Genomic DNA, 12,202 nt, shown 5'->3' on the forward strand with positions numbered 1-12,202 from the left:
CACCAGCCCCTGTCTGTCACACTGTGACCTCCTCCGATCTACACACACTGAACAAGGCAGACACATCCCCCATGATAAGCGTCAAAAGAAGGTGTGAAGCGAGGGATGTGAGGACTCAGAGAGGAGGGAAGGAGAGGAGGAAGCAATATAGAAAAGCAGAAGGAATGTACCAGAGACTCGGCAGAAGTGTGTGTGTGTGTGTGTTAGTGCCATTTCCTTTGCAAACACGATGTATCCAAATATATATTTTATCAAAGTACACTACATGACCCGCAGGCAGGCAACGAATCAAAACATCTGCATGGAGTAAATCATGATTCTATTAAAGCATCCCCCCCCCCCCCTTACCATATATGGTGCACGCCTACTAGCGACTGGGTATTATTGTTTAGTTTCTTCAGTCAAAGTGTTAAATGGCGTTTAATATAAAGAGAAAAAATGGCGGCGTTGTCTGACAGCGCTGCGGAACAGTGTGACACTAAGTAGCTAGTCTTTTTGAGACGGATGAACTGTTTGTAAATATGTAATAGAATAAGAAGAAAACTATATTTCAAAGTCAGGGTTGTCCATTTGTATTCATTGGAAACCTGGCTCCAACACTTCGGTCACCAGTCAGACAACTAGAACTCCCACACTTATTCCCGCTTTCAGCCTCATGATTTTCAAAGTTCGCTTGCTTTTGTTTCCTCTTCCAATCTGTTTCTTTGCACCTATGCTATACTGAGCACTCGTTGAACACAAGCCGAGCTGTGATTGGCCCAGTTTCACGTCAAGTGCTTCCACCCGTCTAATCGTGGCACTGTCAGAGATACCCCAACACTTTCCCCGATAGCATTTCCACTTCTGTAATGGCAGAGAAAAGGACGCAGTTACATATGATAAATGCACCTGAACAGGGTTGAGTGGTACGCACTTCGGGATGTTTAGATTTTGAGAACCTCTCAGCACGGTTTCTAGTGCCTTCGTAGATCCATAGAGTTACATCACTCTCCATACACCGCACCGACCTGGGATCAGTAGTGTTCTGAGGAGTCCATGAATACTTTGCATACACAATACTACCCCACTTGAAATGCAACTTTGAAATAAAATGCTTATTACATCCACTATTTTGAGCTGTGGTCAACGAGTAAAGAAGTCCATGTGGGCTGCAATCTACGGTGGCCTACCAGTGCCAACGCGCTACAACGACCAAAAACACTTGCATTAGGAGAAATGTGCTACGGCTTCAAAAACAATGCACATATTAAAACCCAAATATGCCAAAACACATGTAAATGAAGAAACGTCTTCTACAACTTGACAACGTTTAACAGCATTTAGAACACGTTCACCATCTTGATGAAACATGTGCAGCGTTTATTAAAAGCGCTGCCGGCATATACAAAACGCTTCAAGAAGCTCTAGACACAACGGAAACGGGGACTGTCACTATCGCAAAGTTAGTCTGTTTCATAATTGTAAGTGTTTTGTCAGTATATTTGAAATGACTACATTAGCTACGTTAGCTATCTAGCTTACAGTAAATCGGCAATAATATTGGAAAGGAATCATGAGATCGAATTGTTAAAATAAGCCGATAAAACTTATGTTCCAGGTACGTATCCAACATCTGTGACAGTTTTTGAAACTTCTGTGCATTTCTCCTAATGGAAGTGTTTTGGGCATTTGTTACGCGTAACAATGGTGTCGGCCTCCGTAGGAACTATTTAAAAAGGGCGTAGTGGAGAATATCATTAAATAGATTTGACCACATAATTCAAATTCGATATTGTGACGATATCATAGGGTTGACTATTGGTGCTTTTACAAAATATTGATCCAATTGGATTCTACTTTTCTGTAATGCAGCCTTTGAAACACTTCTGATACCAACACCATATTATCTCTTACATCTCAATGTAATATTTAAAAAGTGACCGTCGTACACTGGCATTAGTTGCAAGGAATAATTTTCAGCTACAGATTATTATGATCTTGTTAACAATCAAACACCCTTATCGTACCGCCAAATCACACCATGCAGCTTAGAATTTAAGAAAATGTCAGAAATAATCAAATGAAGCAGAGTCAGATCATGGACACCTCATGAGAAGTCGTCATGTATCCAACATCCTCTTCATGTCGCTCCAACAGCACTGAACTACTGCCAACACACTCACCAGGTAACTGCCAAAAAGGAAGCAGACTTCTCTTAAGAGCGGGGCGAACTGTCACTGGTAGCACTTAGAAAACGCAGGGGTGGGGGAAATGATGCTGAATGTGGCAACAAGTGTATGTGTTAATATGAATGAAAATATTGCTTGTTTCACTGCAACACACTGGTGACTTTGGTTCATGCATTTAACCTTATATCTGTGTATGTCGTCACGTTCTGAGCGCAGCACTCGGTGAGTTTTTCTATTCCTGTAAATTAATGTGTGAATGCTTGAGTGCACGAATGTGTGTGTGTGTGTGTGTGTGTGTGTGTGTGTGTGTGTGTGTGTGTGTGTGTGTGTGTGTGTGTGTGTGGCACATGCATGCTACTGTGTTAGGCGTGCGTGATGTATAATATCGCTTTTCCATGGATGATGGTCTATTATTCTGATGTCTACTCTCAACAGGAAATCCAAGAGTTTTTTTTTTTTTTTTTTCTCCAGATTTTCACTTCTTAGGTTAATCATAACTTGCATCAAGTTTTTACGATGTGTCAGCTTTCCTCGTGTAGATATTTTTGTTGTATCTTGTAAATAACGGTTTGACTTGAGAGTGGACTAGTTGAGGTCAAAAGTGAGAGCTTGACCTCAATCTGCCCTGTTGCATTATGGGTTAGGAGGGCGTTGTGTGAGACCAGACTATTTACAGTTTTCACCCTTTCTTTTGCTGTGAAATTTCTTTTAGTTTCTTCACTTTTATTTGAACTTGTCAGGTGAATTTGCAAATGTTTAGCCTATCAGGTATCAAAAGGAGATTATTTAACTTGTGACTGAGCTATTGTGGCACCTGTATTGTTTCTGTCTCAGACAGTTCATGCACCTTTTCTGTATTTTTTATAAAAAGGCACTCGCTTAAACAGGATGTGACATTTCGAAACACATCTGAGCATCTAGTTTACGATGCTGGAAAACTGTCGTTCCAAATCACACAACATCCTTTTTAAGAGTGTGCATTTAAAAAAACAAAAAACAAAACTGTGATATGAGGGAGGACGTGTATGCGGACCGGCACATTGGAGTGTTCGAAACAATGTTCTAGTGACTGGTGGACATACAGTAGGATATACAGTATATGATATGATATGACATTCTGGTTAATGTTGAAGCTACATGAGAAGCATGAAAGGCTGTCGAAATGGTTTACTCAACAGTATAATATTGCAACATATTTTGTATTTTAAATGAACTCTAAAAAAAATGAAATAAATGTTGGTTTCAGGATTTCAAATCTGCTTTTCTCTTAGGGTCATGCATGCAGCACAACATGTACAAGTGTGTGTGTGTAGCACCTCCTAGTGCACAAAAGTGAGAATGATGCTTGAGTGATTTTATCTGGAGAAAAAAAAAACAGATAAACCAGCGAAAATGAATCCCTGGATTAATCTAGGTCTGGCGTGTGGGTGCATGTCTTCCGTTGTCAAACAGAATATAGCTTTACACCATTACAGTGTGGTTTACTTCCAAAAGTACGACCAATAACATTTGCAAACACGTCTGTTATTTGCAACATACTTATATAGTTTTTCAAGCAAATAATTATTCATCCATGATCTTAATACATTGGAAATAAGACAGTTAAGGATTGTAAATCAAAGCGAATGATTCAAATAATTATTAAATTGCATTATTAACAAAAGTGTGAATTTGATTATTCTTCTTCTTCTTCTTCCTTCTTCTTCCTCTTCTTCTTCTTCACAATGTGGCTGCTATGGGGAAAAGGCAGTCACTGATATTACTGGTGTTGAATGTGTCATAAATAATAAATTGGTCTGGAGGTGATTTATGATGCACATGCACGCGGTGGGGAGTGAAATATGGTTTCCATGAAGCATCCTTTTCTCTGGTATTTTCATCCTTAAAAAAAAACAGTAGTCAATTTACAGGTACTCAAATTAAGGGGTTAGATACTTACTTAACCAAAAGAAGAAGAAATAGGCTAATAGTCATAATAATACAAAAATAACATTCTGTTACTGTGACTTAAATGTGATTGGCCAGTTTTTAGGAGGAATATGTTACATTTGGTATTTGCGTGCAACAAAATAGTGATAATATATTCAAATCTACTTTTATATTTTTCCGAAGCATACTCTTATGCCTTATTTAGTTATGTTGAGTGTGCAAAGACTAGCACTTCCTGTTGTGGTATTAAAGCAATCCAATAATATTCTATGATGTGCACATTGAACCTAAATGGTTTTCCATGAGAGGATTTATTGCATGCCTGCGCAGCAGCATGATGCCCGCATCCCTCACATCCTCCCTCCTCTCCGCAGTAGACCAATCACAGCCTCGCTCTCGCTGCCACACAGAGCTGTCACTCAGCAGCCTTCCTCCAATAGAAAAGTTCGATCTGAACGGGACAGCTCCGGCGGGTGGGCTGCGGTTCGGGATCCAGGTGTGCCATAAGACCGAGAACTGAGATTTCCCATTCTGCCTTAAAGGTAAGGAAACGCAACACCACATGCGAGAGTGCGTGCATGACCTAAAACTGGCTCTCGTGTCCGGGCTGAGTGGGGATAAAGTGGGATGTGAGGGGTGACATGGACCGGCTCAGGAGTACCGCAATGCAGAGCAGAGCATCACCGGTGCCGCTCACTCGCCATTAGGCTGAAGTGATTTAAGCAGCTGCGCAGATACTTGTACAGGCCGAATGACTGCGCTGTTTGATCAGAGGTTGCTTTCGCTTGCCAAATGTATGTTTATTTATCAGGCAAGGTGAAAGTGTCTACACTCTGCATGCGTCAAGGGCGCAGAGAGATGCTGGATAATGCATGTGTCTTTGGTAAAGGGCAAACTGTCCTTCAAGGGCGAGGGAGCAACTCCCTTAAAAATCTGTTGAAATATTGTTTCCTGTACTGTGTTTGCATAAAAGCTGCCGCTATTGAGTTATAAAAGATAATTAAGGCAGATATTATTGAAACTGCAAATGATGATGTAGATGCATAAGATGTTTTATGACTATATAACGTGTCTTCCCCCTGTCCTATGGATCATAACAGAAACAATGCAACATGTATTGGAGTCCAAAAATAATATAGCCACCCCCCTCCTTTTTTTAAACGTCAAAAAGATTAATCAAACTGTCATGGCTGCATCAGAGGAAATGTCTCCCATCACATCTTCAGCAGTGCTTCTATAATGACATATTTAAGCTTTTCACCACTTCAATACAACTAGCCCCAAACCTGGAAAACTCAGATTTAAAATGCCTGGGGTGCTTTTGTTGATTCCAAACATGACTTTGAATGTGATTTTGAGTGCGGCCATCAAACCCTCATAACATTGTTGTTCAGGCGGTCACTGAGACACTGCTTAATACATGAGCTGACCTACATTTGTCCAGTCTGTCCGTCTGTCCAAAGAGGATCTGTGATGGGATTATCTCCGGGGAAACGCATGAAAACACACTCTGATCAATTGATTAGAGTTAGTGGTGGAACAGATTGCTGTGGCGTTAATCTAAGAAGCAAAAGCTGTATATAAAAGTGTAATTTGCCCGATTGATATTTAAAATATATTTCACCTGCAATACTGTCTCACGGTATCATATTAGTGTCGAGTCATCACTTTAGGAGTCAGTGCTGCAGTGTGTGTGGATGTGTGTACATTTGGTACTCTCTGGTTGAGGCAGACATGGCAGCTGAGGCTCATGGGAAAACTGTCTGTGCCTTCTCATTCTGTTTCTCACATCCTCAATGACTCAGCAACTGTGAGGGTGTCTACCAAAGCTAACTAATGTGGGATACACAGGCTACTGTAGATGCTAACAATGGTTAGCTCAACAACTTCCTTTTTCTTGAACTTGATGCTAACATTTAGCTCAAGGAGCCATGGTTAGCTGGAATTCATTCATTCATAAAGTATAATTGAACTGTGTCTGTATGTACAACTGATTGTACTGTAGGAATACATGAAATTATTACAGTAGCTGTTTTTTTGTTTTATGTATGTTTGACTGTGTGTGTGCGGACCCCAGAAAGAATAGCCAATGCTAATGCCAGTGCCAATGGGGATCCTAATAAAGAAAGAAAGAAACACAGCTTTTCACAAGTATGTTTTTTTTCTTTAATATAATAATAATAATGGCCCAAAGTGAAGCTGTTTTTCTCTCTTCAGTGTCTATGATCAACCTTAACCTCTGACTTTGTTGGAAGATTATTTTCAGATGAAGGCTGAGCTTTAAGCTGAATGTTAAGCGCAAAGGTTTAGTCCCAAGTTCAATTAATCAGAATTCTATCAAAGTCAAAACTGACTATTTTGTGAGGCACTTTGTGATGAAATGTACTTAAATAGAGGCAAAATGCTATTGTAAAATTACACCAAACATACATGTAGCTTGTGTATCATAGGGAACATTGTTATTGTAAAATACACCAAATGATCTTTTTTGGATCCCTTAAACAGCTGATGTTAGTTTATTCAATATAGTTGACTTAATTCAACACAATAGTTTTAACAGTAGTTGAATCAGGAAGTGGAGGGAAATTAATTGATTTGTGCTATACTTAAAAAATGACATACGATATAATATTTAGGATGGGGGAAGGGGTTATTTTTTAAAGCTTCGAGTCTAGGTGAAGTTGTTGTCAAATGTGACTCGAGTCCATACCTCTGCCCTTCCTGCTGGATCTGTGCATGCATAATTTAGACTGCACTGTATTTGATCGGTCTCCTCCCAGCTGGCACGTCCAGCTGGGAGGAGACCTCCAGGTGGAGGGATTATATCTCTTCGCTGGCCTGGGAGCGCCTTGGGATCCCCCAGTCAGAGCTGGTTGATGTGGCCAGGGAAAGGAAAGTTTGGGGCTCTCTGCTTGAACTGCTGCCTCCGCGACCCGACCACGGATAAGCGGGAGAAGATGGATGGATGGATGGATAGATGGATTTAATTGATGGCACCACGTTTTTCCCCCCACATGTTAAGCTCCTACACATGTGGATCATCCTGCTTTCTACCTCCATATTCCTCCCCCTACCTCCTATGTCTCTAAATATCTCTCCCATGTGCCGCTGTCTGACAGAGAGACTGAAACACTCCAGTCGCTCTCAGCAGCGCTGCTATTCCATCCTGCAGAAGTGATGTGTAAGCATGTGTGACGCAGGAGCAGGAGCTGTCTACGTACTGCAGTGTTCCCCTGCGTGTTGTACACACACACACACACACACACACACACACACACACACACACACACACACACACACACACACACACACACACACACACACAGGCCTTTGTGTCTCTGCATGTGCTTGTGCAGTATTCTGCTGAGTCACTCACATGAACATTTTTTATATGCAGCAGGGAAGATTCCATCTGCAGTGTTTCTGGTGTGGAAAATCCTGCACAGTCATCAGTGTGGTGTTATATCTCAGAGTGTTTTCATGATAGATTGTTTCTGACAGCTTAAAATATGTTCTTTGTGTCTCCTCAGGCCTCTCCAGTTCATGCCCTGTCCATCTTCTTCTTCTTTGCGTCCCTCTGCTCATCCCCCTAAATCACGCTGCTGCATTAAGTCTGGTTGTTGACCGTCATGGCTGCCGCTGCTGCTGTTCTACTCCTGGCTCTCTCCTCATCAGTCTCCCTCACAGGTAGGAAAATAAACCCCCCCTTAAGAATCAGAATCAGAATACCTTTATTCGTGCCACAGAGCAAGTGTTGGTTTGCTGACGTGACTTCTTTATCTCTTGCTTTGCAGTGGCGGTACTTTTTAACGAGCCTAGAATTTACGGAGGTGAGTTTCGCGGAGTAATTGCACATACGTTTCAGGGTGACTTTTAAATCAGAGTGTCAGCTCATTTGTTATGTACACTTTGTCAGATGATGCTACTGGATACGGCCCCATCTTTGAGGAGGAGCCGGTGGATGTGGTGTACTCTGAGGACTCTCCTGACGGCAGGATCTCCATGAACTGCAGGGCCCGAGCAAACCCCCCTGCTTCATACAGGTTAAACACAATGAAGAATATTTACTGAACATACAGGATTAACAGTGTTTATACCACAAGTACTGGGTATGACACATGTGGGTCAATGTCTTTTGGACAATTATCTTGGATCACCCAAAATACATTCAATCAAGTAGAATTTCTATGCATTTTAAGAACGTCCGTTTTCTCCAACGTTATACTTATACACTACAATATTTCATATGGAAATATTGTACCTTTTACAGCACTAACTCTAACTGTTGTCATGGCCACCATATATGAAGTCAGCCATCGCACATTTAAAATGTAAAAATTATCTGATCATAAAAATGAAAATAAGATTTCTCATAAAATACCGTGACAACATTTAAAAGCTCCCAACAATTTGTAACATTTGTTCATTTTGCATAAAGAATACTTGTACCCAGAACTTTAATAGACTTTCATAGACACTCTGGATATTATGCCTAACAGATCAGATGACTGAGTCCTTTTGGTTCATATTATTCTTATTGTAAGAATATTATTGCTTAAAGTTTTCCCTTATTATTATTAACAATTTATTTAGAATTATTTTTGTTTTGTGTGCTTAATTTTGTTTCTTACCTGAGGTCGAGGCAGGGTGGATGGGGGTGGGATGTTTAAAATAGAAAACTGAAAGTGAGCATTACAGTATGTTTCTGTCCTTTTCTTATTCTGTAATTGTATATTTAAAAAAAAGTACTTTTACCTTTGATTCTTGAAGCTAAAAAGCTATGCTGTGCACTTTCACTTAGGCAACTGTTTTGAGACTGTGACATCTAGCAAAGTGTTTTTACATCGTAGTATTGCAATTTTACTTAAGTATCTCAACCTTTCTCCCCGCCTGCTGCTAGGTGGCGCCGTGATAGCTGGGAGATCAAGCTGATGGAGCAGCCGGACGAGCACTACAGCCTGGTGGGGGGGAACCTGGTGGTCACCAACCCCAGACAGAGCAAACACGCCGGGACGTACATCTGCGTCGCCAGGAACATCTACGGCACCGTCATCAGCAAGGAGGCCAGGGTCAAGTTTGGATGTGAGCATGTTAAACATTGTTTGTTATAAAGGTCCAAGTCCTATCTCCAATATAAAAACAAAACATAAGCTAAAGTGATTTCCGAATATTTCTGGGCCATTTAGAGAACATTAATGATTGTCATAATTAAGATTGAGATTAAGATTCAATTTATTGTCATTATGTAGTACAGGTGCGGTGTAATAAAACGGTTTCTCAGCATTTGACCCATCCTAGTGTTAGGAGCAGTGGGCTGCCATTATGTACGGCGCCCTGGGACTTTGTCCAGGATAATTTGATTTGATTTCGAACGTGTAAAACAATAATTAAAAAAAATTAAATGAAACAAGAGAATTATGATACTGTACAAACTTAAGCAGAATCAAATTGATAAACAAACATATTATTGACTTACAAATGCTATATAAACAAATGATCTACCTAATTACACATCCGAAAAGGGGTGGGAAGAACTTTACACTGATTTAATCCCAACCCCAAAATGTACATCTAAATGTTTGACTACATTGAAGAAGATTAAAGATTCAACTTNCACACCTACACACACACACACCCACACTCACCTACACACACACCTACACACACACCTGCATACACACACCTACACACACACCTGCGCACACACACACCTACACACACACACCTGCACACACACCTGCACACACACCTGCACACACACCTGCACACACACCTAAACACACACCTGCACACACACACCTACACACCTACACACACACACATACACACACACCTGCACACACACACCTGCACACACACCTACACACACACCTGCACACACACCTGCACACACACCTACACACACACATACACACACACCTACACACACACACACCTACACACCTACACACACACACCTACACACACACCTGCACACACACACCTGCACACACACCTGCACACACACCTAAACACACACCTACACACACACCTACACACACACCTACACACACACACCCACCCACACCCACCTACATTAGGGCTGCACGATTTGGGGAAATAATCTAATTGCGATTTTTCTGACAGATATTGTGTTTCGATTTGTGATATTTGTTTTTAAGCGACCCAACGGAAGTTTATTGTAAAATGCGGCCATATCTCCGGCTAGGAAGGTCGCATCAACGTGCTCCCGTCTCTAGCACCCCCGCAGCCCGAGCTACGAGTGAAAGAACTAAACTTCCATGAAACTTCCGTTGGGTTGCTTTAAAGTCAAGCTTCAGTTTAAGACTCACCCTGTAATAGAAACATGTGATGGAGCATTACTAACCTGACTCAGATGGTTTGTTTCACCAAACCATCTAAAGCTCCACTGGAAGCCATTTGGAAAGGGCAGGCACTTTCAAAGATACATGGCAGGTGATTGGATCAATCTGTCTATCACCTTCTATCATGGGCCACTTCTGATTGGTTAACAATGACTGGTGCATGTGGAGCACAGCACTTCTGATTGGTGTGGATGACTGACACACAAGAAGAACTAAACAAATAATAATTAAAAATAAATAAAGAAATCTCAGGCTTTGTGATTTGATAATTGCATCATTTCAAATTGCGATTTCGATTTAAAATCAATCGTTCAGCCCTAACCTGCATACACACTGAGGGCTGCAAACTCACCATGTTTGATTATCTGCAGAAGGAAAAATCATAAAGTGGCGTTGGAGATGATCCGCTGAACTAAACGTCTAAAATGTGGATAAAAAAAGTAAAATTGTAACAAAAAGTAAAAATGTGTAACGAAAACACCACAGAGATGATTACTCTCTGCAATAAACCGAACTCTCACGGAGGAATCTCATTGGACCAGGGAGATGCTGCCTTCCAACACAGAAACACCACATCCCTGCAGCTTTTTGTTTTCAGTCCAAAACCCACATTTATTCACTTTGATAGCAATTCAATAAACACACACATTCTGTTAGTGAGTTCTCCTCAGGTCAGCACTCTGACTTCCTCCAGAGTCACTTATTAACATCAGACTGGCATTCCTGCTCTGCAGACAGGAGATTTTAATATGTGACACACACACACACACACACACACACACACACACACACACACACACACACACACACACACACACACAGCAAAGAGGTCACTGAGAGTGTGAGGTGTTAAGTCTGAGAGTGTGTGTGTGTGTGTGTGTGTGTGCATTGCAGTCCCTCTGTGTCCGTCACATGCAGTCATAGAGTCCTCCCTTAGTGCACACACACACACACAGCAAAGAGGTCACTGAGAGTGTGAGGCGTTAAGTGTGTGTGTGTGTGTGTGTGTGTGTGTGTGTGTGTGTGTGTGTGTGAGAGAGAGTGAGATCTGTGGGATGCATTGCGGTCCCTCTGTGTCCGTCACATGCAGTCATAGAGTCCTCCCTTAGTGCACACACACTCGCCGTGTCCTAAACGGCTCATATGGATGGTTACCATGAGCACTCTTCAGTGCGCCAGCCAATCCTAAATATACGCACATTTCCTGGTTCCATGTGCGTTAAAGGCTGTTGGACGTAATGCACATTTTCCCTCAACTGTTGTCCCGGTTGTTTTTGAATGCACAGATCTATAGATGAATGAAATGACTGTTTGCACAACATGTTGGAGAACGGTTCAAAAAGGTCTTTAAATGTCTTGTTACGTCAATCCAAAGCTCAAAGATATATTCGTTTGAATACGATATAAATCAAAGAGACATTTCTGCAGGAAGACTCAAGCTGTCAACCAATCATCAAGTAGACTGGTCTGCTGTTTGATGCAGCTCTGGTTTGATTTGAGTCAGCTGCAGGTTGACCTGATCTGAAGGTGAGAGATAATCATCATCCTGCTGACGCACCAATAAACACGTCTGCTCCCTCTGCTTGTGTTTATAACCAGTTTGATATGTGTCAGGACTCTTCAGGGATGCAAATGATACGTGGGAACGCCAGCTAACATTTGGAATAAAGAGCAAAGAGTTTAGAGAGAGTTTCTGTTTAGAAACCCTCAGAATGAATGTAGAAATGATCCTGAAACCTG

The sequence above is a fragment of the Notothenia coriiceps genome, unplaced genomic scaffold, assembly GCF_000735185.1.
Source record: "Notothenia coriiceps isolate Sejong01 unplaced genomic scaffold, NC01 NC01_scaffold00030210, whole genome shotgun sequence".
Classification (NCBI taxonomy): domain Eukaryota; kingdom Metazoa; phylum Chordata; class Actinopteri; order Perciformes; family Nototheniidae; genus Notothenia; species Notothenia coriiceps.